Here is a 26,698-nt window from a genome sequence, read left to right as displayed (position 1 = left end):
TACATACGAGCATAAATTCTATAAAAAACGTCAATTCAATATTATCATTTAATTTAAATATATTGTTAATTCATAACGCAAGTTTCCACAATATTAATAACTTCTAAATTAATAGTAAAACCTATCTAATAAATTCTAAACTTATTTAATAACGATAGACCATATTCAATTTAAAGAGTGGCGGAGAAGTTGAAGTATGACTTTCATTAGTAGAAAACTATCACATTTTAATTAAAAAATACACAGGCCAAGCTACTTATGCTAGCAAAAGGTTGTTTTGGCTTAGATAATATAAGATTTTACTTAACATATTTTTCTGGCATGATCATTGCATAATTATACTCGGACATCATTTCTCTTATTATATTAGATTGTTCTTCATAGAATAATGAATTTACTGCCATTTTAATTAAGTCCAAAAAATATTTATTAAAAATAACAACATGAAATCCGAATTCTATTTATTTATTTTTGTTTATAATATCGTTTTAATCTACAATTTTTTTTAAAAAAAATGCTTCATAAAATTAATGTAAATTTATATAAATTTTTTTTTTTAACTTCCCGTCTCTAGGACGGACTGGCCCTAGTTTTTAAATATAGATGAAACTCAGCTTTGGAGACAATTCTTATATAGAAAGGAGAAATAATTCAGGTTTTTGGGAAATATAAATTGGTAAAAACAAATTTCTACAGGGAATTAAAAGAAAAAAGAGAGTGGATGGATTTCTATTACAACATATGAAGCTACTAGGTGATTCTCATGTACAAATATTTTAAAATTAAATATATTATAATAATTGATTAATATTTTACTTTCAATTTAATAATTTATATTTATAATTTATATTTATATTATATTTTTTGAATTAGACATGTGATTTTGTATATGTAATATCTAGTCAGTTTAGTTATCACTTGAGTATATCAGATTGCATCTACTTCTCTGAATTCAACTATAATACTTTTTTGTTCTAAATATTAATAAAGCTTTGATTAATTTTGTTATTTTGCATTTAGGTTGGCTGTTCTCTGAAATATATAATATATTTTAGTAAAATTATATATAACATAATAGTTTTTTTTGAGAAACAAATAGACAAAATAAACTAAAGTGTGGACTGATTTAAAATTGCATAAAGGAATATAATGATAATATTTTGAATCTCATGCATATATTTTTTGCAAAATAAATAAATTGGAAAACTTACTTAATATTTTATTTTTATTTAAAAATGTTTTGAGTTATCCCATAGTTTATATCTATAAAATAAATAAAATATTACTATAAAATAATATGTTTGATTTTATTATTCTTTCTTAATCTCAAGATTATTTTTGTTAATTTTTATTTTTTTGAAATCACATTATATAGAAATATTATTAAAATAATTCTTTTTTAAATTTTGTATATTTTTCTTTTTAATTATGTATGTTATTGGAAAAAATTAAAAATAAAATAAATTAAAATCTAATTACCAGAAACAACTAAATAAAAAGGAAAATAAATTTAATAATGGTAACTAAATGTAATATTTTTAATTCATTAAGGGACTTCGGTAACTAACCATCGTAAGAAACATATTATAGAGATGTGGATATAGCAATTTTTTTTGGTTAACTAGGAGGTGCATCAATTTTTGCCCCAAATAGTCGGTACCAGCCAGTATAATAAGATTTATGGCGTAAAGCTTTCATCCCAGGGCGGCGAGTCGAACCTGAACAGCTCATGATGTTCATATCGATCTACTATGCGGGTGGCGGTAGTTGCATCCGCAACTCCTTTACCACGAGAAGTAACTCGTCCTGGCTGGAGAGAGCATATTTCCTTCTTCTTTTCTGGATATTCCAATTTATATACGAAATATTTATGTATGTATAATTATACAGTTTGTTAAATTTACTAATATGCTAATGAAATTCTGGAAAACAGTGAAAGTGAGTCGTGCGTAGCACGGTAGATATACTAGTATATTTTTTTTTGAGAAAAGGGCCTTCAAAATTTCAAATATTGGGGCATTCCGACAAATCTAAGAGCTAGAGAACCTAATAAATCTAATCAGATTAGTTAAGCTAGGTTGTTTAATGATTTAAATGTAACGTTGCAATTTTGTGAGCAAAGTAATTGCTCGATTGATTGATTGGGGTTTTGGTACTTAAATGGAAATAGCTAGACTTAGGGTTTTTATTCAGGAAATCATGATCATAATCCTACAGATGCTTAACAAGTTGCATGCATGATATTATAGAGCTCAACACTTATAAACAAACCATTAGGCTCTCGCTTTGTAGGTTTGTCTAATGACCTTATATTAATGTCGATCGATGATTCTATAAGAATATCGATCGATGCACTTGTTGAACCGTCGACCGATTATTCGATAAAAATATCGATCGACGCTTTTGGTCAAGCGTTAATACGCGGGTTGAATGTGCTCACTAAGCTTCCTAGATCAGCTCTTGCCTTATTCTAGCAATCTTAGCTCATTAGGATGGATTCATGGTGAGCTGCAAGCTATCGCTTATATCTACAACTTCTAGGACAAGTTCTAGGTAGCTAATCTAGAAGCAGACATTAATGACAATCCTAAAGATGAATATCACAACAAATCTATAGTTGAGGCTAATCCTTCATAACCTATTTAACCCCTAAAATCTAACAAGGGAACTACTCAGATATGGCCAAACAATTCATAACAACAATAAGGTATAAAAACTGCATAGATAGATAGAAATATAGATATCAATGGAGTTCCAATCACAAATAATCATTAGATCTTCTCTTCAATCTACTAAAAATCATAGAAAATCTTTGCTGTGAAAATAGTAAAACAAGAAAGCACACTTTGCCTCAAACATGGCAAAGCTTATATAATTAGGTTAAAACTCGTCAGGGATAATCTTGTAAATTGGTGAAGACTTGGGCTCTAAGTCGTCTGAAACAAAACATGCTTTCTGCGCGCTTCGCTGTCGATCGATGTCACAAGGTGTGCATCGATCGATTATTGTCTCTGAGTGTCAACCGATGGTCAGCTCGATGGTCAGCTCGGATGCTTCCTCCAAATATCTCCAAAATGTTCCAAAATCATCACTTTCTCCCAAATCACTCCTGATCTTATAAAAATAATAGATAGACTCTATAATATAATAATTAGTTATAAGAACACCTATAAATCATGGCTTAAAATGAGTAAAATCCATCGCATATCAACCCCCCAGACTTACCCTTTTGCTTGTCCTCAAGCAAAATATACATGCAGTCTCTCTGAAAGAAGTTTGAAAACAGCAGGGACTCACACAATTTTAAACTTACTTCCTTGACCTCTGAAATGTTGCAAGCCACATCAGATCAGTGCCAACTTTAGAGGCACTTCATGTACTAGAGTTTAGCTTAGCAACCAAACCTTTCAGCCCACAGCTTAGCTGATTCCGCATGACATACCGCTCTACTGACTTCATTTATGCATATAAATGTGTAGGCTAAATCTTGGGAGTATCGATCAAAGGACACATGGACTCTTACTCTAGCAGATATTGTTTGGGTCAAAAACGGTTACGACGAAGTTAACGTCCAAATCCCCGAAGAAGAAAAACGTAGAAAAATTCTTCGACAAATATATTTTCGAAATAGGTTCTTCTTTACGAAAAACCTTTGCGGAAGAAACGCGAATCATCGGACAAGAGCTCGAGAAGGATCGTTTCGCAGCGACCAAACGCGTGCCCCACTCGGTCGCTACGTAGCGACCGAGTTCGAGGCTAAGCTCAATCGCTACATAGCGACCAAACGCCCATTCCGCTCGGTAGCTACGTAGCGACCGAGCTCGAACCAAAGTTCGGTCGTTACGTAGGGACCGAGCTCTTCTGAAACATCGATACGACATCAGTCCATGCATTCTTGTCTACCCTTCGATGCTATCTCCCGAATACCGTAGCGAACCCATCTCACGTTCCCCCGCCACTTCTAAGTTATCAATCAAACTTTACCGTAAAAACCGCGGAAAGTTCATTCTTTATCGAAAGGAGCCGTAATAAACGCTTCGATTCGAAAGACGGCCCAAAGGGACCTAAGACACGACTCGAGTCCAACTTGCGATTTCTTAACCAACAGCCCATAAACCGTATGTCGGTTTACGCTTGGTCCGCAAGGGAAGATAAATGTCAAGTTTCCACGGATAAATACGAAATTTCGAAGATAATTACGAAGATTGGAAAAAATGGAATATCTCCATTTTTATGCTATGGCGGCTTAAGGGCAGAAGAAGAAAAGCGTAAACCGACCTTGGAGCCAGTATATAAGGGGTCCTAGGCGAGAGGCATAAAAAAGACTTTTTCGGAGAAAACTTAGCACTTAGAGCAATTAGGCAACTTTCCGTTTTTGTTATTTCGAGCTGCGACTCAACTAGGTTTTGCAGTCTTAGGTTGTTAGAACTAAGAACCTCGCCGACAGCTCTCGTGGCCAAGGCTTCTACTTTGTTGTAACGCTCATACGCGGATTCGGAATAAAACTCCTTTTGCTCTCTTTTACGATTTCTTATACTTTATCGTTGTCATTATTATGTTCTGATTGCTTGGCATGTGGTATTAGCAGATATCCGGGACCTCTGGGAAATTAGGGTTTTCCTAGTTTCCTTATTTAAACAAAAATCGACAGTGCGAATTTCGGTTCCCACAGGTATCTGACTAAACATGTAGTCTTATTCTAGTTTCCTTTCTCCCTATATCTCTCTTCTCTGAATCTCATTAGTTTCAATTTCAATGAATGTTGATGCTGATACAGTCCATCTTGTTCATCTCATTGACTTTTCTACTTTTGTAGCTCTTTTTTGACAAAGTGTAGCGAATACTGGGGTCACAGGAGACACTCCTACCCCTCGTTTCCACAATGTGTGATCATTCCCTTCAGACTAAGAATAATGGGGTCACAGGAGACACTCCTACCCATCTGCCTCTTCCAGGAAATCATTTCAATCTTTTATTATTATTTTTTTCGTAAGATGCCGAAGAGAGGAGAGAAGGAAACCAAAAATTTACAGACTTGTACCTTTCAGAGCTGAAAGAGAAATCCGATCCAATATATACCAAGCCCCAAAACAAGCAGGTTGGATTGTTTAAGGTTGGAAGTCAGCTTCGGTTCCTTCAGACTCTCTCAGCTAGCATGGATGTTATTGGCAGGTGATCCCTTTGGTGTTTCCATTTAGTACACCCTGCAGTAAATAACCTCAAAGAATGGTGCTAGAGAGTGGTTAGATAGTAAGTAAAATTGAAAAAGTTCATCATCCCCTTTTTGACTCAATAAAAACTTTTTGAAAATTTTTTAGATAAGAGTCATGAATAGATCAATATCAGTAAACCTTCCCCAAGACTTAAACTACACTGTCCCCAGAGTAAATTCAGTCTAAGTTATGGTGATAACTAAAACATGAGGACTCAATTTGAACAAGTAAGAACGATATACACGACCGAAATTGATGTCGATCGATGTCAAGTTGTTTTCATCGGTCGCCACTTGAAATGTTCTGTCAATCGATGTCGGCAGTGTTTCGTCGGTCGATTCTCATAGCAAACGTCTACTCGGATCTTCTTTTTCTCTTTTTTTTTATATAATGACCTGCAAAATTTTGAAATAATATAAGTATTAAATTAATAAAAACCAATTAAATATTACCTAATAGTGAGTTGCCTCCCACTCAGCGCTTTGTTATAGTCATTTAGCTTGAATTTGGAGGTGATTACGCTAGTAACATGGAAAGCTGGAACTTGCTGGTAAACAAGTTTCCATCTCTTCTCTGCGCTTGTTGAACCATGTACCAGTGAAGTCTCGCATTGCTTCATCTCCTCTGCGCCATTTGTCCTTCATTGTTGCAGTTGCATCCTCTATCTTCTGCAATCTATCACCAAGACTTTCAAGGTTGAATTGATGTCTCATGAGTGTGGCGTATGTGCCAGCTGAGATCTCCTCTCCATGGTTGTATGTATCAGACATATCTGATTTCACCTTTGGTACTAGCCTTCCTCGGTTTGTAGCTTTGTCGATCGATGTTCCTCTGCGACTGTCGATCGATATGTTGTTACGTCTGTCGATCGATGCCGATGCTTCTGGTCAACGGGCGATGTATCTCTGAATCTCCACTATCTCCCTCTGTATTGGTTCTGTCTGAGAATTCAAAGAGCTCATGGTAAGGTCCATTGGGAAATAGATATCATCACATCTCCTATCAAGCCTCTCTTTTGTTGATTCCAATGTTCTGTAGATCTCTTCTATAAACTGATCAATCTCTGCTCTGGTTTAAGAATTTTGTTGAGACTTCATCGGATTTGAGTGTGGTAAGTTGTCGTCGACCGATGCTGGTAGGCGATTATCGATCGATACTGGTCGACGTTTGTCGATCAATGCTGGTCGAGAAGCTTCGGCCTCACGCTGTGTTTGAATTTTGGCTATGTCTTGCGTCATCTCCTCCATGCATGTAGTCCACCAACTGATGCTATCATTCAGTGGGCATTAGACACCATCAAGTTTCATCTCGAAGTCTCCTTCATTCTTCTCTTGGGCTCCACCGACTACATAGAACATCTCATTGATCTTGTCCTTGGTGTAGATTTCTTGTACTAGTTTAGTTTGTGTGAATGAGCTAGCATGTTCTGGAAGACAGATATAGCTGTGCTCGTCTCTTGAAGCTCTTTCCAGAAGCCTTCTGATATCATCTTTGGATACACGGACGACGTGTCCATCTACATCTCTTGTGTGGCCCTGATCGTCTCTGTAGACTCCATATTCATCATTTTCCTCCTAGTGAAATCTCCTAGTTCCATCACGGTCATAAGCGCGTTTTCCAAAATCAGGACGTCTATCGATCGATGTTGGGTCATCAACGTCGATCGACGGTCGAGTATGATGTCGATTCTTCTTCTTGAAACGATTGTCTAATCCACCAGTTGTGTCATAGAACTCGTTTGTAACCCTCTGCTGGTGCTCTGGAATGTTGCGTTGTTGCATGAAGAGGTTGTCTGCTTTATTAGCCATCTGAAGAATGTCTGCAATGTCCTCTCTGGATATTTGCAGTGCATGCCCATCTATTGCTCTTGCATATCCGCCTGGGTCCTTGAAAATACCAAATTCTTCCTGTGTTAGATACTAATTATCACGTTTAGCTTTTTTCGCTTACGGTGGATGGTGGTTTCTGACGGATGTCGATCGATGATGGTCGGTTTTTGTCGATCGACGGGGGTTTGTTCTGGTTAAAGGACGATAGAAACGGGTCCCTTTTCCACAAGCTTCTGCAAAAAGTGAATCTGTATCTGAACGTTCCTGTTGGTTAAGTAGCTCTTCAGTTGTGAAACCTTCGTGGAGTTCATCTGCTCGTGGCTCATGGATTGTCGTCTCTACTGCATAGCTCTCGTGATAGCGATCATCTGCCCAACTTCCAATTGAGTAATCTCCTTCTCGTGCATGGTCGACATTAGTGTCGATCGACGGGTAGTAGGCAATGTCAGCCTATGCTCATTTGCGGTTTCTCGTGTAATGATGAGTGTCGATCGATGTTGAGACGGTTCTGTCGATCGACGTCGCATTCCTTGCCAAGAGGAATGGTGGAGAGGTCAATCTTCCTCAGCACAAATGTTTATGTACTCCGTAGCTCATTCCTCCTCGTAATCTCATCATACTCCTCTGTATGCAGTGTATCTCTAGTATATTTCGCAGTGTGTACCGCCCTGGTGGGATTGTAGTAGTCGTCTTCACAATCTCCTGAACTACTGTCGACCGATTCTTCCTTTGGAACGTCGATCGATTTTTGTTGAGCACTGTCGATCGACGTCGTAGTGTGAGTGTCGATCGACGCTGAATACTCTGTCTCATACTCGGCTCCACAGTGGCATGATGCGCTGAGTCCTGGATCATCAATTCTTCTGGAGGACGTATGTGGCTTCATGACTGGAATAGGGTTGTAGTGGACATGTGGATCTATGAGCGTCAAGCATAGCCGGTTGGTTTGCATGTTTCACACTGCCCCTACTGTTGATATGAAAGCTCTCTCAAGCACAAGGGAAGAGTTCCAGTTCAGCTTGATATCCAAGACATGGAAATCAACTGAAACTAGGGCATTACCAATTTGCACCTCTAGATCTCTGACAATTCCTCCTGAGCTTTTCTTAGAACAATCCACAAAAGTGAACGATTCCTTGGAAGGCTCCACTTGCAGACCTAGATGATCTGCCATAACCCTAGGTAGAATGCTGACGGATGCTCCTGTGTCACACAATGCATGTGGGAATTCAATACCCTTCACCGTACATGGTATTGCGAACTTCCCAAGATCACTCTTCTTCTTCAATATAACCCTATTCTTCATCTTTTTTCTAGCTTTACAGAATATTCTCCTAATGTATTCTTTGGTCTCTCTGGTTTCTCTGAAGAACATCCACAATTTGTGGGTAAAATAGGCCTCCTCGAATGGCTTTTCAAATGGAATCCCTGAAGACTCTCTTTTGGAAATTTTCCATTTCCTTCTCATTAGCTTTGCTCGTCAGATGTTTCACCACTTTTTCCTTTCTTTTCCTCAGGGTTCTCCCCATAGAAACCCTATCAACTTCCATAGGATCTGCTGCATCATCTGAATGTGTACTGGTAGCCTCTGGTGGGTTATCTGAAGGTTTGGGTCATGGCCAGAGTGAATTGAGACATGCAACGTCTATCTTTAGCATCTGCACTCGGTATGTACGAGGTGCGCGTCGATCGATGGGCGCTGGAGGTTGTCGATCGATGGCGGTTTCTCTCTGTCGATCCATCGATCGACGGCGGGATCAGAATGTTGATCGAATTTGACATAAACAGAGCTGGGCGGATGTGGGTGTTTCGCTGTGAACTGTTCATGAGTTATGATCCTCACGATATTGTAAGATGCGGTCGACTATGTAGGTGTTGTCGATCGATGCTCGGGAGAGGATGTCGATCGGTTTTGGGTGATGTCCATCGACCGATGTTCAGAGCTCGGCGTTGATCAACACCAATGCGATCCGCTGAAACTCATCAAACTCTCTATTTCGAAATCCCCTTCTTACAACTTCTCTTACTTCACCACTTGCCAGAAGTCATCATCTATGATGGCACTGACGTGGTGCTTCATCACATCATCTCCTACCCCCCCCCCCCCCCCCCGTGTTAAGGCTTCTTGCCTTTTAACAGCTTCTCATGTCTGAACAACTTGCATCTCCAGCTTCTTCACATGAGTGTTCAAAATCTCAAACTTTGTGTTCTTGTTGTAGACAGACAACCTTCCCATTGAAGTCCACTGTCATGCGCTGTTGTCCCTCAAGAACCTTATCAAGCATCTCTTCAATCTTGCTCTCCTGAGTAAGTGGTGGTGGCTTTTGGTAGTAGGAGTAGGGTTTCTGGTACTGCGAACTCTGGTTGAAATTACCCCTCTGTCCATTGCCATAGGAGTTTCTGTTCTGACTCTGGTTTCCAGAACCCTGGAATCTAGTTCCATTGATGAAGTTCACATCTTCTTCTACCTATGCTCTACCCTCTGTGAGTACAGCCTTTGCATCCTCAACTAAACAGATCTTCTTCCTGAGAAGCTTATGAACACTGTCCAGCTTTGCCTTCACTTCATCCATCTGATCATTCCCAAGAATGGTTGCAGATCTTTTCCTCTCAAAATCAGTGTTCTTCGTGCTTCTGCTGGATGCTAAGTTCTCAATAACTCTCACAGCCTCCTCTGGATTCCTTGTGTTGAAGTTCCCATTGCTGGAAGCATCAAGAGCCATCTGATATTGCACCTTGATGACTCTGTAGAAAGTACAGAGCAGCTGTACTTCATTGAATCCATGGTGTGGGCAATCTCTCTGATAAGACTTGAATCTGATCCATGAGCTTCTGAATGATTATGCAGGCTCATGAAGGCTCCTAAGTGAATGTAGCGATCTTGGTCCTCAAGTCTTCAGCACGCGCCTCATCAAAGAAGTTGCATAGGAATGCATTCTTGATGTCGCCCCAGGATGTGAGAGATCCTGGTGGTAACTGCTTAAGCCAATGCGAAGCATCTCCAGCAAGTGAGTACTTGAAGAGCCTCCCTCGACTTTAATAGCAGATATAAGATCCTCGAACCTCTCCAGATGGTCTATAGGATGCTCGTGAGATAACCCATAGTAGGGTGTCTGTCCCATGAGTGTGTAGTACTGCGGCTTCAACTCAAAATTCCGCCCTCTGGATTGGTGGAGGACGAATGGCTGATCTGTTGGTGTAGAACTGATCTGGACGGTTATAATTAGCCAACGTTATGGGTCGAGCAGCCTCATCTATAGATTGAGCAGCTCCTGTAGCATCAGTATCAGACTTAAGGATTACAGCCCCCTGAGCATTTATCCTCTGACCTGTTGCATTACGCAGATGACCCTCCTGGTCATACAAGTCTCCCTTATCATCACGTACAAGAATCAAAGTCGCAACCATGTCTCGCGGCTTAGTATCAATCGATTTCCGGATTGAAGTGTCGATCGATATCGGATGGAAGATGTTGGTTGACGGAAGAGTGTCTTCGGTCGAAGGTGGAAAGCGAGTGTCGGTCGACGAGACTGGTGTCGGGGACGACAGTGGTTGACGAGAATCGAGCGACAAACTAGTGTTGTTGTCGGCCGATGAGGAGCCTCTTCCCTTGTGGATTGCACGTTCCAAACTTACAAGATCTGATGAGGATAACAGTTGAGTTTCCTTGTTGATTCTAGTACTGTTGGGCATGTACCTGAAAAGACAAGAAAATTTTTGTGTCAAAAAGTGGGTTTTAAGAAGAAACCTAGGCTAAACAAGATTAAATCTGTAAGACGGTCAAAGCACCCTGGCAACGGCGCCAAATTTGATCTCACTCAAATAACCCTAAAGAGTGAATTACTCTCAACTAAGAGGTTCAGTTGTAGTACTTAGGGATCGAATCCACAGAGAGCTAGGGAACCTAATAAATCTAATCAGATTAGTTAAGCTAGGTTGTTTAATGATTTAAATATAAAGTTGCAAGTTTGTGAGCAAAGTAATTGCTTGATTGATTTATTGGGGTTTTGGTACTTAAATGGAAATAGCTAGACTTAGGGTTTTTATTCAGGAAATCATGATTATAATCCTACAGATGCTTAACAAGTTGCATGCATGATATTATAGAGCTCAACACTTATAAACAAACCATTAGGCTCTCGCTATCTAGGTTTGTCAAATGACCTTATATTAGTGTCGATCGATGATTATATAAGAATATCGATCAATGCACTTGTTGAACCGTCGACCGATTATTCGATAGGAATATCGATCGACACTTTTGATCAAGCGTTAATGCGCGGGTTAAATGTGCTCACTAAGCTTCCTAGATCAGCTCTCGCCTTACTCTAGCAATCTTAGCTTAGTTAGGATGGATTCATGGTGAGATGCAAGCTATCGCTTATATCTACAACTCCTAGGGCAAGTTCTAGGTAGCTAATCTAGAAGCAGACATTAATGACAATCCTAAAGATGAATAACACAACTTAGCAATCTATAGTTGGGGCTAATCCCTCATCACCTATTTAAATCCTAAAATCTAAAAAGAGAACTACTTAGACATGACCAAGCAATTCATAACAACAATAAGGTATAAAAACTGCATAGATAAATAGACAGATATCAATGGAGTTCCAACACAAATAATATTTGGGTCTTCTCTCCAATCTACTAAAAATCCTAAAAAACCTTTGCTGTGAAAATAGTAAAACAAGAAAGCACACTTTGCCTCAAATATGTTGGCAAAGCTTATATAATTCGGTTAAAACTCGTCAGGGGTAATCTTCTAAAAGTGAAGACTTGGGCTCTAAGACGTCGGAAACAAAACGGGCTTTCTGCACGCTTCGCTGTCGGTCGATGTCACAAGGTGTGCATCGATCGATTATTGTCTCTGAGTGTTAACCGATGGTCAGCTCGGATGCTTCATCCAAATATCTCCAAAATGCTCCAAAATCATCACTTTCTCCCAAATCACTCATGATCTTATAAATAAAATAAATAGACTCTATAATATAATAATTCGTTATAAGAACACCTATAAACCATGGCTTAAAATGAGTAAAATCCATGGTCTATCAATAGCATCAGTTGGTTGACTACATGCATGGAGGAGATGAGGCAAGACATAGCCAACACTACAGGAAATATGAGTATTAATATCATCAGATTATAGGGTTCATGACAATTTTGCTATTGTATACTAACACTTATATTTTTTAAAGCGTTTGTCAATTCAAAACGCTATATTTGTTATCGCGGAAAAATAAAATGTTTTAGCCGCGTTAATTTGATAAGTATAAATGTTTTATCATTGCAGATCCAAAATTAAAAGCTATTGTAAATGTAAAATATCTCAAATTTTAGTCAAAATAAAGTTAACATCTTTGACTAGGCTTGATACATACCCTGTCGACCTTCTTCACTTTTTTATTTTCTGAAACTTTTCTTCGCTGTTTCTGAAACCCTATTTTTCTTCGTTGTTTCTCAAAAAAAAATTTATAAAACAATCGTTCATCGGAAGAGACGCAGACCAGAAGAACGCTCGCTCGCTAGCCTTTTACTATTTTGTAAATCAAAATCCTTTTCGCAAGCGATTCTCTGGTACTGTTCTTAGGTTTCGAAATCAATTTTTTCTTCTGGCGTTTACATCCGGAGAAAGCGCCGGAGGTTTTGGAGTCAGCTCCTCACCGTCTCCAATCGTCGTCTGCTATCCCTCGCCATCGCAGTCAGCTCCTCACCGTCTCGGAGCTTCACCGTGACCAAGCCTCTTCGTCTTGCTCTGCCGTCGTTGGGCTCCAGATCTGGCGAAGAGAAAGCTTCGCTGTGACCGAAGGCAGAGCAGAGCAAGGAAGGAATTAGTTACATCAACAGCCCAAAAGCCATGGACTCATAAGCTCGTCTCCAATATCCTCCTCTCCTTACCCAGATTCTTCTTCACTTCCCCACGTTCCATTGGTGCGCAAAAGGGTATATGTCTGATTATGTTCTTGTTTCTATTGGGGGGTATTTGTTTGAACGGGATTCAGTCGACTAGATTGAAAGAAGTCTGGGATGACTAAAGACGTTTTATTAGATTGGACTGAGGGGTTACAAGAGTGACAGGAAAACAAGAGAACAACAAGATCAGAGAAATCGCTAAAACCCTAGATCTAGCCGTTTAGTATGTAAAAATCCAAAAGATCCCCTACTTGTTGCTTCCTCTCCCCTTTTTATAGGTCTCCAACCCTTGATGCCCTAATTTCGTGCCACTTTGGGCCTTGATGCGAAAGGCCGAGTACACGGGCCCGGACAGAATTCCCTTCAAGCCGGGTACTTTTGGTCGGCTTGGTCGACCGGCTAAAAGTACTCTAAGATCAAGCTCTCGTGTTTTGCCGCCGAGCCGACCAAACTAATCCAACTTGCTGGATTAGGGCCCGTTATTCGATGGACCTTGTGGAGGGATGTAATCCATCTCCTACAATAAGTTTCCTCCCCAGTTCACTTGTGAGCGGCGCGGCGGTCTCAGTGAATTTGTGGGTCAGGTTTATTCGGATAGCAGGTTCTAATGCAAGGGATAATACTTCCCGTTTAGTCGTCGGCGTGTGCTTTTAGTCGCATGATGTTCTGTAAGTGTCTCTAGTCGCTCCGAGTAGAGTTTAGTCGTCGATGCGTGCTTTCGCCTCTTAGTCTTTACGATGAGATACATTTTACTCGGGTGATAGATTATTTTGGGTGAAAAGACGGGGATCGGTTTTGTTGGTTAACCGGAGACCGGTTTAAATAGAGATCGGGAATCGATTCCGGTCTGACTACCTGATTGAAAACCGGTTCCAGCGAGAAGCTGAACCGTCGCGAGTAAGTTCCTGGGCATTTAGGCGGCCTTTGAGGCCCATTTAGGACTTCATAGACCTAATGATTGCGCTCGGAAAACGTGCCTTCGTTTTTGCTATAAATAGGTATCTCTCCTTCGCTTTCGTCATTCTTCTCTGCAGATTCAGGTATTCCGTTTTCTCTCCTTTCTCTCTACTTTTACTTTCTCTCTCTAGATAGGTTTTTCTGCGTAGACTCGTTTGTATCGTTCGGCGGTTGTAGTCGTCCCCTGCATTAAGGAACATGCCTCCGAGAAGTCGATTGTCGCGAGAAGAAAAAGGGAAGGACATCGCAGATTCTCCGAGTCCGACCAGAGATGCGTCAGCAACTGGCAGCCCACTGGACGACTTTGACTTGATTCATCACGATGCTCTTCGGGATACAGAGAACATGACCCTATCTCAACGTCTTTTGGTCGCTGATGCTCATAGGATGATCCGTGATGAAGGCGCGGACCGCGTTGAAGTCGGGAGCAGCGACGCAAGCGGAAGTGAGAACAGAGTGGGGGGACCAAAGCGATGCTGTAACCGGTTTCGAACGTGGCGACGCTAATGCGTCTGGTCGATCCTCGACGAATTCGAGGCGGGTTCGCGAGAGAGTTTGTTTCGACCAGATAGATTGTCGTCCAACTATCTATCATCCTGGTGGGATCTTTGAAGAACTGGCTGCGCTGCCACCCGAACTGCTACGGGATCCGCGGGCTCAGTCGTGGGGGAATTTTTGGATCCTGCGCTTCTCATCATACCTTGAGGAATCTTTTAAGGGCAAGCGGCGGTGCAGGCGTTACCTACATCATCCCGTCTGCTGAGCAGCGTCCCTGGTCGCCTCCGGTTGGTTATCAGTGCGTATATGAGTCCTACTTCGGGGATCATACGAAGCTATGGTTCCCGATCCGTCGGTTGGTAACGTCTTATGCATTCCGCCGAGACATTGCCATCTCTCAGCTTTTGAACGGGTCGCTGCGAATAGCCGTCATGTTGATGGTAATGGCAGCTGAGATGGACATCTCGATGAGTGTGAGGGTCTTCGAGGAGCTGACTTTCACGAATGTGGAGCCAAACGGGATTTTCTCGGTGAAAATGCGTTCGAATTACAACGTCTTGACCGGTCATCCAAATAAGACGCAGGATTGGCAGCGCGCGTACTTTTTTGTGAAATCTGATGAACATGCCTTCGAAGAGCCGCCGGGGGACGACTACCACGTTCTGTGGAACCGGCAACTCGGTAGAGACTCGTCTGTTGGAGTTTTGTTTTAGTCGTTAGTTCTAACCCTTCTTATCCTTGTATTTTCAGTTCGTCACCCGAATACGATCGCCTACCCCGAGAAGTATTTTGAGAGTGCTCAAGCGATCACAGCGCACAGTCATCTTCGTTGGACGGATCTCAGTCGAGAGTGGATACGTCGTCAGCAAGCTAGGATCGCTAGAGGTAAGCCTGCTGATTGCTTTTAGGGCCTGTTCGAGTCTCCTTTTGCGATTTTCATGTTGATTCTCTGCTTCTGTAGTTGATTGGGAGTCGAGGCTTCCTTGTGTTCTCGGTCAACGTAAGTCGCGCCTCCCTTTGTTTACGCGTAAACAACAGAGACTTTTCGGCAAAGCTAAAGAAATGGATGGAGTTCCGGATCTAAGCGCCCTGTTGAAAGGGAAGTTGCAACTGCTCTCGAAGAAATCGACTACAGTCGATCCTCAGGGAACATTTAACTCTGGAGTCGACGGCACTTCTGAAGGTGGTGGAACCTCCAGGGAAGGGGCCTCCAAAAGAGCCTCCAGAGAGGGGGGCCCTATTGCAGTCGATCAAGGGGTCGGAGCAGAGACTTCTGCTTCAGGTCCCAAGAAGAAGAAAAAGAGCAAAAAGACCAAGGGGGAGCGACCGACGAGGCTCCTCCCGAAGGGTCTGCTTCCCTCGAGGTGACTTCCGAGGGTTCGAAGGAGAAGAAGAAGAAGGATAGGAAGAAGAGGTCTCGTGGCGGGGCTGCTTCCTCTGTCGATAGAGGTGAGAGCCTAGCAGAAGGGCAAGAGGCTGTTTTAGTCGGGACGGCGCCAGATGGTCACCCGAAGAAGAGAACTAAGAGGTCTGTTGAGGCAGAGCCCCGTCCTTCTACCTCCGGCGCGACCCGTCCTTCTACCTCCGGCGCGAATGCCGCCGATGCAACCTTAGTCGACGCTGTTGGGGAGGCCAGCGGTACTCCGAAAACTCCGTCGGAGGAAAGGAGGAAGACAAGCTCGCGAGAAGGAGGTTCTGGTGGTGAGCCTGAAAGGTCTGCTCCAGACTCTTCTGCGAGACAAAGATCTCGATCTGAAGGTTCTGTAGCGAAGAGAAGGAGGATAGAATTCCCTGATCGCGTCGAGTTTTCCTACGACGAGACAACTCCCCTAATCCTTAATCCTCTTAGGTGGGCAGAGCTGACGCGTCAAATTCGCGGTGGGACGAAGGAGAAACCGCAATTGGAAGACCTGTACTTCAAGAATGAATACATTGACGCTGCTTCCTCGAGAGCGCGGGTAACTGCGCTACCTTTCAACTTTTATCTCCTTCTTTGATTTATTGGGTTCATCCATCTCACGTGGTCTATGTTTGTCGTTTTGCAGAGTGACGGGAGCATGAACTTCCTCGTTGAGAAGTATGACAGTTCTCTGAAGCACACAATGATCCAGTTAGGATCTTCAGAGAAGCTTGCCCAGGCGAGGTTGAAGGCCATCGAGAGAGTAAGGGCGGAGCATAAGAAGGCTAATGAGAAGGCTGCGAAGGAGAAAGAAATTCTTCGAGTGAAGTTCGAAGAGCTGGAGGGTAAGCTCAAATCTGCCATAGCGGCGAGGAAAGAGCTTGCCCGAGAGAACACTCGTTTGGAGCAAGCGGCTGTGAACCTGGAGAAGGAGAAGACTGAGCTACTCGAAGAGAGGAACGCTGCGGTAGAGAAGTTGATCAAAGAGAGGCAACGCTTGAGGGACTCCTGGGGTTTGGAGGTTACTCGTGAGAGGGAAAGAGTCGAAGCTGCTATGATCGAGAAGGCAAATCGCCGCTTTGGTCGCGTGTGCGACCTTTTTACTCGCTTGGAGGCCTTTGGGAAAGCGAAGAGCCTGTACGGTCAAGCTTCGGGAACGAAGAAGTGCCTCGAGATGATACGGGCAAGCGGGACGGAGATCCCGCAAGAATTGATCGACGTCTTTGATGAGCAGTAGAAGCTCTATGAGGCGGAGGCTACGAAACTTTGTGTAGGTCCGCTATCTGATAGCGACCTCACTCTTTCTCTGCTGGGACTCCCTTCCTGCTTCGCCGAGGACAGGTTTAGAGCGTCGTTTGATCCTTATGGGTCGAACGTAAATTTGATCGGACCGGAGACGGCTTCTCAGCTTATTACCTCGCTCGAAATTACCGAGGAGCCAACAGAAGAGCCATTGGTTGACGTGACATCGGTCCCTGCTGAGCACGTCGAGGTTCCGGAGGGAGGTGGTCTTGAAGAGGTCCCTGGAAGGGAGAACCTTGAGGCAGATGACACTCCTATTCGAGAGGAGGAGACCAAGAGCGTGGGCATCGAGGATCCTGTCCTCGTCTTGGGTTCTTCTTCTGAAGGACGAGAAGACGAAGAGGAGGAAGATGATAGATTCGAAGAGACGTCGCCGCCGCAGCCCGTCGAGGAAGAGACAGCCAACGAAGTTGGAGATGGAGATGTTCAGAAACCCTCATCTCCTGCTGTGGATTTCCCTGTCCCCGTTCCTACTCGAGTGGAAGACTCAGCTGCTGCCGCTACTGAAGATCCAGTTGGTCCCCCTGCTCTTGGGACGCCAGAGGAGGACGATCAAGATTTTGCGCCTTGACGTTTTGCCTTTGTTGTTTTCCTTGTGAACAACGAGGGGTGGAAGGGCTTAGTCGGATGTTCCATTTGCTGCAGAAGTCCTTGAAGTTGCCTGACATGAACTGTGATCCGTTATCAGTAACGATTTCATAAGGTAGGCCGTGGCGGCAGATAATGTTTTTCCAGACGAAATCACAGACTTCTTTGTCTGTGACTTGAGCGTAGGCTTCAGCTTCGATCCATTTGGTGAAGTAATCAGTGAGGACGAGAATGAAACGCTGCTGGCGGGAGCAGGGAAGGGGTCCGATGATATCCATTGCCCATCGCATAAACGGGTACGGCGCGGTCGTCGTTCGTAACATTTCAGTTGGACAATGGGTGCTTGGTGCGTGCCGTTGGCATTTGTCGCAGCTTCTAGCATAGGACTCGCAATCAGCGTTCATCGTCGGCCAGAAGAAGCCTAGGCTTCTCACTTTGATCGCTAATGCTCATCCACCCGAATGGTTTCCTCCGGCGCCTTCATGCGTTTCGGCCATAACCCTGACTGTTTCATCACCGTGGATACATTTGAGGAGTACTTTATTCGCAGTCCATCGATGGAGTTCGTCGTCTAGGACGACGTAATAGGCACTGCGTGTTTTCAGTCGGCGGGCTGCCCATTTCTCGGTTGGAAGTTCTCCCTTTGGGAGATAGTCAATGAACTCAGTTCTCCAGTCAGGGCGGAATCTGTCAGTATCGGGCGTAACGGTTTCGGTGACTGGGGCTATGATGGTGGTTTGGTCCATTGAGATATCCACGCTCGGCTTCTCGATGCGGTGTATTGGGGTGGTTCGTTTAACCTGATCCCGAAGCTTGCTTCCAAGGGCTGCGAGTGCGTGGGCGCAGACGTTTTCTCCTCTGGGAACTTTGACGAGTTTGAAGAATTCAAAATCTGCGGCTAAGCTTTGTACTATCTTGAGGTAAGCATCCATCCGATCGTTGCGGGCGTCGTAGTCGCCGCTAAACTGACTGGCGACTAACTGCGAGTCGCAGTAGGCTCTTAGGCGTTTAGCCTTGACAGCTTTTGCTAAGCGGAGTCCAGCGATCATAAATTTGTATTCTGCTTCGTTGTTCAAAGCTGGAAAGCCGAAGCTAAAAGACTGTCTGATCAGTTCTCCGGTCGGGGATTGTAGTTGGACTCGGTACCTGCACCCTTGTTAGTCGAAGATTCGTCGACATGCAGTATCTAGTTCGGATTTGGGAGTGTGAGGTCTTGCTCCAACTCCGGGGCCAATTCGACTAAGAAGTCTGCAAGAACCTGAGATTTTGCCGCGGTTCGGTTCTTGTAGTTGATATCAAGCTCACTGAGTTCGATAGCCCACTTCGTCAGTCTTCCGGACCTGTTTGTATTTTGGGGTATCGTTTGGAGGGGCTGGTCGGTTAATACTTCCACCGAATGTGACTGAAAGTATGGGCGAAGCTTTCTCGCCGCTTCGACGACCGCCAGCGCCATCTTCTCCAGAGTTGGGTATCGCGTTTATGGACCGGTCATGCACCTGCTTGTATAGAAGATTGGCTTCTGCTCACCACGGTCCTCTTTTATCAGAACGCTGCTGACTGCTGCTTGCGACACTGCGACGTAAGGAGATAGAACGTCGCCGACATCTGGCTTGGCGAGAACGGGTGGTGTTTTCAAATAATGCTTGAGTTGAGTAAATGCCTCCTCGCATTTCTCGTCCCAGATAAACCTCTTGTTACCTCGCAGGAGATCGTAGAATGGCAAGCATTTGTCGGTGGATCTGGAGATGAACCGGTTGAGTGCAGCTATCCTACCCGTAAGCCGTTGCACTTATCTACTGTTTTTGGGCTTGGGAGGTTCAGGACCACGGAGATCTGCTTTGGGTTGGCTTCGATTCCTCGCTGCGTGACTATGTACCCAAGGAACTCGCCTGAGGAAACCCCGAACGTGCACTTTGCTGGGTTCAGTTTCATGCCGTATTTGTTGAGAGTTTCGAAGCAATCTTGCAAATGATCAGCGGTGTGTAGCGACTTGACAAGCATATCATCGATGTACACTTCCATGGTGACGCCCAGCTTGTCTGCGAACATTTTGTTCACAAGCCGTTGGTAGGTTGCTCCTGCGTTCTTCAAGCCGAATGGCATGACCTTATAACAGTAGGTTCCTCTATCTGTGATAAAGGCCGTCTTTTCGCGATCGTTGGGGTGCATCATGACTTGGTTGTACCTAGAGAAAGCGTCCATGAAGGTGAGCATCTCGTTTCCAGCCGTGGACTCGACTAAACGGTCGATGTTGGGAAGAGGATAGCTATCCTTTGGGCAGGCTTTATTTAAGTCGGTGAAGTCGACGCAGACGCGCCATTTCCCGTTCTTCTTCTTAACAACTACTAGATTTGCTAACCACTCCGGGTAGCGCACCTCAGCAATTGAGCCAGCGCCGAGTAACCAGTCGACCTCCTCGTTTACAGCCTTTGACCTGTCAGGACCGAGCTTGCGTCGCTTCTGCCGGATAGGCTTGAATGTCGGGTCGACGTTTAGTTCGTGAGTTGTTAATGTTGGGTCGACGTTTAGTTCGTGAGTTGTTATAGTCGGATCGATTCCTTTCATGTCTGACATGGACCACGCACATTCGTCTTGAGAAAGTTGAGAACTGACTGCTGCATATCTTCAGACAGATACGCACCAATCCTTGCGGTCTGGCTTGGATCGGTATCGTCAATGGGTAACTCGAGAACTTCGCCTTCCTGGGAGCAGAATTTATAGGTTGGAGGAGAAACGGAGTTAACCGATAGAGACGATCGTTGGAGTTTGACTGTGGCGACTAGGAGTTCCCTAGCGGCTTTTTGATCCCCTAGCAATGTTTTGATTTTTCCGTCTATACCGGGGAACTTGACACACTGGTGATAAGTAGATGGAATAGCGTGCATTGAGTGTATCCAGGGGGTTCCAAGTATAGTGTGGTAAGGCGCCTTCGTGCTTACAACGGCAAAATTGACAGTTCGAGTGACTCCACATGCGCGTACCGGATGGCGGATTTTTCCCAGTATTGTTTCGGAGGATCCGTTGAAGCCGGTTAATGTTCTGGAGGACGGTTTTATGTCGTCGAGATCGACTCCCATCTTCTGCAGAGTTCCTCGGAAGATGAGGTCGACGGAGCTTCCTGTATCAACGAGGACCTTGGTGACGTCGTACTCCCCAATTCCAAGGACGACAAGAAGAGGGTCGTTGTGGGGTACGTGAATCCCCTCAGCGTCATCCGGCAAAAAATTTATCGGAGGGTGACTTGGCGGCCTAGTCGGCCACCTCTGCGAAGTCGGCCTGTCGACGGTAATCCTTGACGGAGCGAACAGAGTTGCCGCAAGGAGGAGAACCGCCCATGATGACATTTAGTTGATGTCGTGTTTCTACTTGCTTGGAGTCTAAGAAGGCACGTAAATCGGTTGGTACGCTGCTGTCATTTTTTGACGACGGAGTGTCGTTGCTTGATGTCTTAGTTTGCTCCAAACGCCTTCGGAGGTCAGTGGATTTCGAACGATTCAGACGGATGCGAAGATCGCATGCTCCTGCGTTGAGTTTATCTCAAAGGTCACCGTTTGAGCGCTCTTTTGGATTGGGGTCACCTGTTGAGATACGCCGGGACTTCCGTGCATCCAACGTTGTTTGGAGATCATTGTGCGTGAAGTTGTTGCTATCTTCGGATTCGAACTTTCGTTTCAGAACATCTCTCAAATCTTCGAGTACAGGTGTGTCATCGTTCTCGTCGTCCGACGACAAGGTTTGCTGAGAGAGTATAACCTCAATGCGCCTGCGGTTAGCTGGTTGCTCTTCGTCGGCTGAGGAGTCTCCCTCGCTGTTACTCTTCGGAGCATCCTCCTCGTCGTCTCGTTGTTGAGTTTCGCTATGTCGACCTTTGCCTGTAGCTTTGCGCTGGGCTCTCTTTCTTTATTCTTGCTCCAGCTCTTGCCGTTCTTCGGCTTAGCCTTTAGGGGTTCGAACTTGAAGTCGCCACTTGCTAGGGATGAGAGGTAGTGCGCATAGAGTGACTTGCACTCTATCGTATCGTGCCCTTTGACGTCGTGATATTTGCAGTGTTTGGTGAGATCGACGGTTCTGGAAGGTCCTGCCGCTGAACCTGCTGCTGTTGTAGTCTGGGTCGAGCAAACGGCGTTGACTGGTTTGTCGGACGAATCGAGCTCCCTTACCCACTTGTTCCAACCTTCTCCGTGGACTACGAAAGTTGAAACAGGCACGTTGTTCTCATTGACGACATACATGTATCCGTCTTTGCGGCCGTTTTTTTCGATTGGGGCATGCTGGCGCGGTTCTTGTCACGTGTTGGCGTTTTTAGCCGCTGGAGCTTTGGGTGCGTTCATCTTGCTGAGAATGGCATTAGTGTCTTCTTCCATTCGGATATAGTTATCAGAGCGCGCGATAGCATCCTGGAGTGACGTAGTTGGGTTTTGGTATAAATCCTCTCGGAATTTAGAACGAACCCACAATGTGTTCCGCAGGGCGTCGATGGCAATACCGTCTGGGATTTCAATCCTCGAGACTACGGCTTTGAACTTCTCCATGTAATCGCGGAGGCTCTGTTCTTTGGTTTGGTTAAGGTTCCACAAGCTAGAGGCGGTAGCGCTGCGCTTGGTGAACATAATGTAGGTCTTGAGGAAAGCTGCTGACAAGTCACGGAAGTTTCCGATGGAGTTTTCCTCTAACTGGGAGAACCAGGTTAGGGCTTGCTCGTGGAGAGTTTCGACGAACAGTTGGCAGTAGCCTGCGTCCCTTTCTTCTTCGGAGAGTCGAGCCCGCGCCATCCCGATGTTTAAAGCTGTCATGTGTTCCACCGGGTCTCCACCGGGTTTGTACTCGGGTAGGCGCAGCTTGTCTATCTTTCCGAATTGCACACTAGTCAACGCGCGAGTGAAAGGGGTGCGCGATGTTGCGGCGAGCACGCTCTCGATTTGCGGGGCCGCGCTGGTTACCTGATGGATCTTCTCGCTCATTTGCTGGAAGCTAAGCTTGAGCTCGGCGATCTCGCGTATGGTTGCGAGATCGGAGCCTACTGGGGGAGCGTCGGCGAGAAGGGTTTCATTAGGCTCCGAGTCGTCTGAGACGTGGTCGCCTCCGGTCGCCGTTGGGTTGGTGTTAAAGAGGCGACGGCGTATCTGCTGGGGACGGCTCGTTTGGCCATCGGTAGCTGTGAGTGCCGCGACCAAAGCAGCTAATTGGTCGTTGGTCGTCTTTTGGACTTCGTCTTGATGAGCGAGTCGAGCCATGATAGAGCTCATGAAATCTGCGGTGATGGGTGGCGCGGATTCGGGCGTGGGGGAACAATTCTTCACTTCCTCGACTTGCCGTCAGATCTGCCTTCACCTCCGTTGGTTACAGAGAAGCAGCAGTTCCAGGAGCGTTTCGACTTTCCCAACTCATCCTCTCGGGAGTAATCGAGTTTTGACGAGTTTTGTATGATTTGGTGAAGGCTGGAGCTTGTTTACAGAAGATCCAGAATTCATCAAGAACATCTCCTGTTCGTCTTTAAGTTTCAGATTACACAGAATTCACCAAGAACAGGTTGCTAGTTTCTAAGTCTTCCGGCATTGATCATGGTTTGTTTTCTCTTCTTCCATATCTCAATTCGATAATTTAATCCTTTTCCAAGTCTTTGAAACACAAGAGTCTCTGTATTTGCTCTGTTCTTGGCTAAAGTTTGGCTGTTGGAATCAAAAATATCTCCTTTGTTTGATAGATTAAAGTCTCGATTTTTATCTATATTAAAGGTGAATTTTGTTTGATAAGTTTTGTCCCTAATGTTTGTCTATAGATGGAAGTATCGAAGAAGAACACAGTTGTATCCACTAACTGATTATGCTGGTGGTTTGAAAGCTGGAAGTAGGATTAAATTCAAGGAAAGCTAGTTTTAGGAAAATCAGTTGTAACAGTTGTACCAAACGCAGTGAACAAGTCCTCATCGAAGGAAGACACTTTGGAAAAGAAGAAGGCTTTCTTCTGGCACCTCTTCTAGCAAGAAGGTAATACATCTTTTTGTTTTATTTTCTTCTTCTGTTGCAGAACAACGACATTGAGGGATCAAGTTGACTGATTCTTAAAACTTTAATCTTTCAACTTAAAAGTCCTTGTGTGTTCTAAAAGATGTGTGTGTGTATCCAGGGAGACGAGGAGGATGTAAACGTCGATTTGACAGAACAGAAGAAAGCCAATGACGTTTATTCCATTTGAACCCATGACCTCAAAACGTTCTTTTTTTTTTAAAATAAAAGTTTAGAAAGTACATGTCTCTTTAAATATATATTGAATCTTCGTTTATAGATTAAGCTCAAGGAGAACTAGGGTTCTTAAATATCAAAACGAAAACAGCCATTACAAAGCCAAGAAACAGAAAATAAAGTAATGCAAAATTGAGTATTTCTTAAACTAAGGTTATTTTTTTGTCATCTCTAAACCCTAAACCCCAAAACTAAACATATTTTTAAACTCTACACATAAACATAAAAACTTCAATCTTTTCATAATAATATCAAGCTTAAACTAAATTTTTTTCTAAGAAAATCTAATCTTAAATTTAAATTCTAAACCTCAAACACAAAATCCTAAATCTACACCCTATATCTAATACCCTAAACCCCAAACTTAAACCCTACTTACAAAATCTTAAATCTAATCTTTTCAAACCTATGATATATACTTAAAATTTAACTTCAAGTATATTCTAAAACTAAAGCCATATATTTTAATTCTAAATCTTAACCCTAAACCTTAAACAACACACCTCATATTAACATATATCATAAAACAATCAGTCTTAGCTTTAAATAAATTATAATTCCTTTAAGACATCTATGCTATTCCGAACTATATACAACTTTTATATCTTAATTCCTATAAGATACATATATTACTCCAAACTATATACTCTAAATTTTAACATTATTTATCTTAACCCAAAATACTATTTTAAACTACACATAAAACTTAATCTTAATACCCTAAAACGAAAACTCAAACCCTGCATACACGACCATAAATTCATCTTCTTTATTTAATTGGTTACATTTTTAAAATATTTAAACACTGAATTTTAAATATAATGTAAAAACTAAATTATTTCATTGGTTTCTCTTAAAAATATTTCCACCAACACTCACAAATTCTCCTTCTCCTTTCCGCCGCACATCTTGACCAAAACTAAGACACTAAATAAAAATATTTAAGCTAAAACTAAAACATTTATCTGTGTCCTTATTGGTCAAAAAGAAAAGACATGGATCACTATCAGTAACCGTTGATGCAATTGCATCCAATGGTTACAGTTTTTTTCAATATCTTTTTGTTTTTCTGTTTTAATTCTCTTTCTCATCTCTTTCGTTTTCTCTTCTCTCTTCCTTCTACGGCAGATCTCAATCTTCTCTTCTTGTATCGTACTCTTTGTTTTTCTCTTTTCCTTATTTTTTTTCCCGAAAATCTCATCTCTTCTCTTTCTCTTCGATCTGTTCAATCTTCTCTTGGATCTATAAACCGCCTCCGATCAAATACATACCAAGATGTATCGCGGCTTAAGTTTGCATTACCAGGTCTGTGTTTCTTCTTGACCATTAACATTAGTTATGTATGGTGTATATTAGTTGTTTAGATATATGTTAAGTTATTGCAGGTTAAAGTGTCAGAGGTGGATCACGGTATGGCTCCACCAAGTCACCTCCTAGATTCTGAGATACCCCAAAAGCCTAAATCAGAAACAGGTCTTTATATCTCCTACGTATCATCCTCTCATCTCTACTGGTTGTTGTATGAAGCTTATTGATTCCACATTGATTAAAAGGATATTGAAATAGGGTGAATATACATTGAAACAGGCTTGAGAGGCGATGGAGAAACTCCGGTATCGAGCAGACGAGGCGACAGAGAAACTATGATGTCTGTAGCAGACGGCACGATAGAAGTCAACTTCGGTGACTAGGTGATGCGACGACAACACTCTGAAGGCGGATGCTCTGGAGGCTGGAGGCTAGAGACGGAGGATTAGGGTTGCAGGCGGATGCTTAGTTTAGGTTTAGGTTAATTATGTTTTGGCTAATTATGTTTTGTTTTAATCTGTTTTTTTGTTTAATGTGTTCTTTAATTATTTGTATACTGATTTTAATTAATAGATAAAATTAATTTTAATTACGAATTATATTTTTAATAAATTTTTGAATAATTAAAAAAATTAATTAATAACACAAAACATTTGCCATATTTGTATAACAAGCTATATGTAAAATCAAATAAACGAGTTTTAATAACATTTGTATTATGTTATTATAAATATTAATAATTGCATAGACATTAAAGCTATCGTTGTTTATTTAACTATAGGATACGACATATCCGCTATCGAAAAGGTCGGACCTACAATAACGGGCGCTGTGAGAGCATTTTAGGAAACGCTATTAAAACGAACAAATAGCGTTTAACGCCCGCTATTAATACCACATTTTCTGTAGTGCAAAATACAAACACAGCGAGCGGCCAAAGCAACTCGACCAGCATCGATCGACAGATGCCTACCAGCATCGGTAGACAACAACTCACCACACTCAAATCCGGTAAAGTCTCAACCTGATTCTTACACCAGAGCAGAGATTGATCAGTTGATAGAAGAGATCTACAGAACTCTGGAATCAACAGAAGTGAGGCTTGATAGGAGATGTGATGATATCTATTTCCCAATAGACCTTACCATGAGCTCTTTGACTTCTTAGACAGAAGCAATACAGAGGGAGATAGTGGAGATTCAGAGTTACATCGCCCGTTGACCAGAAGCATCAGCATCGATCGACAGACGCAACAACATATCGATCGACAGTAAAAAAAGGACATGGATCGATGAAGCTACAAACCGAGGAAGGCTAGTACCAAAGGTGAAATCAGATATGTCTGATACACACAACCATGGAGAGGAGATCTCAGCTGACACATACGCCACACTCATGAGAAATCAGTTCAACCTTGAGACTCTTGGAGCCAGATTGAAGAAGATG

General features: G+C 43.1%; 1 long non-coding RNA gene across 2 annotated transcripts; it reads left to right on the top strand.

Annotated features, from left to right (window-relative positions):
• The first annotated feature begins 12,447 nt into the window (after window positions 1-12,447).
• On the top strand, window positions 12,448-25,848 carry LOC106394435. Of its 2 annotated transcripts, none has more exons than XR_007326230.1 (5): window positions 12,448-12,988; window positions 23,482-23,689; window positions 23,829-25,249; window positions 25,330-25,417; window positions 25,532-25,848. It is a non-coding gene; the product is annotated as an uncharacterized LOC106394435 (long non-coding RNA). The 2 variants fall into 2 exon arrangements; XR_007326229.1 differs by lacking the exon at window positions 12,448-12,988 and adding an exon at window positions 16,469-23,266.
• The last annotated feature ends 850 nt before the right edge of the window (window positions 25,849-26,698 follow it).

Source organism: Brassica napus, chromosome C7, assembly GCF_020379485.1.
Source record: "Brassica napus cultivar Da-Ae chromosome C7, Da-Ae, whole genome shotgun sequence".
Lineage (NCBI taxonomy): Eukaryota > Viridiplantae > Streptophyta > Magnoliopsida > Brassicales > Brassicaceae > Brassica > Brassica napus.
Note: the sequence above shows the minus strand (reverse complement) of the source record. Positions and strands in the feature narration are given on the sequence as shown.